Source organism: Ananas comosus, linkage group 12 (assembly GCF_001540865.1).
Source record: "Ananas comosus cultivar F153 linkage group 12, ASM154086v1, whole genome shotgun sequence".
Taxonomy (NCBI): domain Eukaryota; kingdom Viridiplantae; phylum Streptophyta; class Magnoliopsida; order Poales; family Bromeliaceae; genus Ananas; species Ananas comosus.
In genome coordinates this window covers 8,586,660-8,589,936 of record NC_033632.1, presented here as the reverse complement: position 1 = coordinate 8,589,936, position 3,277 = coordinate 8,586,660, and positions in this window count along the sequence as shown.

The window sequence follows — 3,277 nt, the reverse complement described above, 5'->3', positions numbered from 1 at the left end:
CTGCGCATAACCTCAAAAAATACGCCAATCCGTAGCCATATTGCTGAAGCACCTCACAGGCCCATGCCCACTGCTCAATCTGTTCCTTGACTGGTTGGCTTCGGCAATGAAGCCCCTGGGTCAGACCATGTACCTGACGCCTCTGCTAAATGAAGCCCCTGGGTTCAGACAGCCATATACCTCGCCAAAAGCCATTGCGGCTCACGGGTTGGCAATCCAACCCATCTTTTCCGGAAAGAACACCTCTTGCGGTGGATCGGAGCCGTTGCTGGTGTATCGTGAGATAGGTTACCTGCAGTGCCGATCAATGTAGTATGACTCAATTAGATATCTATCGTCGCAACTAGCCGACAATTCCAGACCCTCAGGCACAGCGCCGACCGTATAGGCCATCAGCAATAATCGGGCTACGTATGTCAAGATTAGAACTGTAGACTCGACCGAATAGGTATAGATATACAAATGGGAACGCCCCAACCAAAATCACAGACATGATAGAATGTAGCAGACGTCGACACGAATAGGTCACAAAATACTGATACTTAAGAATTCGAACGACTAGATTCCGGTCTGATCTCATAGATATCCGAAATCGCTCTAATGCTATATATACGACGGAATCAGGGTATTGCCCCAGAATACTAAGTAGGCAACAAGGAAACATGTATCACATAAGGATAGATATTACTCCTACACATGATACTAAGGCATAGAAATTCTTAGTAGAGTAAAAATCAACAAACTGGTGTAATGTTAAACGATAGCAGTGCCAAAGGCCAACAATATAATATCGCATGGATAATACAAGAAGAGCAAGGGTAAGAAAACATCACCGAGGTGCACCACTGTCCACGTTGATGCGAAGTACCACACTGTACAACTCTGCCGCGCCTTGTCTTTCTTACTGGCAAAAGAACGTCACAGGACCTAAGGAGGGTCCACATGGGGTAGTGTTAACCCACAACTTAAGAAACACTACATCATAATCCCTCTAACAAACCACGGAGATCAGTTTCTCAAACCGACTACCGTAACTCGCCGGAAGTCCGCGAAAATCGCACCGGGACTCCGTCGGGACCACTGAAATGTCCTGGAACGGCACCGACCCATGCTACAAGTCACCCGCGTGCACAAAACACTCCAATTTGGATGTTTTGGCAGCAAACATAATAACACACGACCACAATTATCGCCGGATAATTGTACGAATACGGGTTCCCGGAAGTGTCAAATTCGACACCGGAACCCAGCGGTCTCTCACCCGTCATCACCGAACCCACAAGGTGATGATGGTGATCAGCCAACAAGGCTTATCGACCACTCACAGAGCAACACAACCGACGTCGGAAGAAATCCAACCAAAACCGCGTTCTTTCGGCGAATTTCGCCGAAAAACGAATCGAAATCGACTCTTCGATTTCTGCAAAAGCTAACGGATCATGAAAATCAGTACAGAGGACACCACACATGTCTTACACACTGTCCACAGTAGCCCCAAAGGCGCACAATTGCAACAAGCCCTGAATTTTACTAAAATCTCCAATATTTTATGTAAATCGGCAATAACATAGCCCGTACACGCAAACCGAGGACTTCTAAGTTCTGCTGAGACACATACTGATAGGTCTCGACGTGCCGGAGGCCGTGTCTCATGGTCTGGAGCGCAACAGGTCACTGTGGGAAGCGCGGGAGCAACCGAAGTTTTGCGAACAGCGCGTAGTCGGGGAAAAATCACCAAACAGAACGATACGACATCCGCTCTGATCCAAGATAAGGTGAGCACTGTGATCAGCACTGATCCACGATCACCGTGTTACCTCCAGAGGCATCGGGACACGCTCGGGATCACCGCCAAGTGTGTACAAACCCGCAAGAGCAGCCAAACAGGCTCTACAGGTCGACATGCGAAAAGCGGAACGAGTCTCCCCGACGAAAATAAGGTGAAGACGATGATAGAAATTTACTACGATCATCGTGCTCCTTCCGCAGAGATCGGTGGGAGGCTCGGGTTGCTCGCAACAGTAAAGCATTCAAATTAAGCCTATTTCGGGCTTGGCCGGAGCAAGGTTGCTCCGGCCGCTTCCGGCGGCACGCCGAGGTGCGCGCAGGCCAGAGATGGGTGGCGGGGAGGTGAGGAACACGATGCTCACCTCGGTTGGGCGGGAGAGTGGCGGCGGCAACGCGGAACGACCGAGCCCGCACAAGCTAGGCACGGTCCAGCGGCTCTCCAGCGACGGCTATGGCCGGCCAGGTCGAGGGACCGACAGGGCAGCGCGGTCCCCAGATGCCGGGAGGAGGAGAAAGGGAAGGCGGCGGGCGGCAGCAGCGGCGGCCCACGGCTCGAGCGTTGCCGCTAGAGCTAGGCTCTGTTGCAGACCTCGGGCGGCGACGCCCAGGGTTCAGGGCGGCCGGCGGCGGCCCGAAGGGCGGCGGCGACCGCCGGGAAGGTCGGTGGACACAGGAGACGCCGCGAGTGACCCCAGGTGGCTGCGGCGCGGAGGAGAGGGCGCACAGAGACTTCAGCCCGAGCTCGGGGCTGGGGCGGCTGCTGCTGGCCGGAGGCGCGGTGGCGCGTCCGCAGGGCGCCGGCGACCTGCGGGGAGGGCCCCGAGACTCCGGGGACGGCGCGGGGCGGGTTCATCGCAGTGGCTGCGCGCGGGGAGCCGCGGGTTAGACTCGAGCCTGGGCTCGGGCTGGGAAGCTGCAGGATACAGCAGCGGCTGGACGGCAGGGCGGCGCTCCGGGCGGCTCGGGCGGCGGTCGATACCGCGGAGAGGATGCCGAGGGGTCGGGGCGACGTCGACAAGGTGCCTTGAGACAAGTATAACCTCGGCCCGAGCTCCAACCCGGAAGAAAAAGGAGATGGAGAGAGATGGAGAGGGAGGAATGGTGGTTGCTGCGGCGGCGGCGGCCCCGGACTTGGTCGGCAGCGACCGGAAGGCGAGCGGCTAGGGCAAGGGAAGCAAGGGGGCCGGCTAGGGTTTGCTGGAAGTGGCTAGTAGGTGTTAGGGTTCCAAAGAAACCTAGAATGAATCTATACCAAGGAGAACCTTTGGCGAAAAAGTCACCAAGACTCAATAATTTGTCCCTAGTGCCCTCACAGACACAGAGTAACGCGCGTACGCTCCTCCACGTGCGATTTCACGCGAAACGGTACATAAAATGTCGCGACTTTTGCGAAAAATATCATCTTTTACCAACACCGACCTCTCCTCGATCAACCGCGCGACTCCGCAATCCGTCCGTCAGAGTTTCGAAGCGATCGCACCAGTACGAT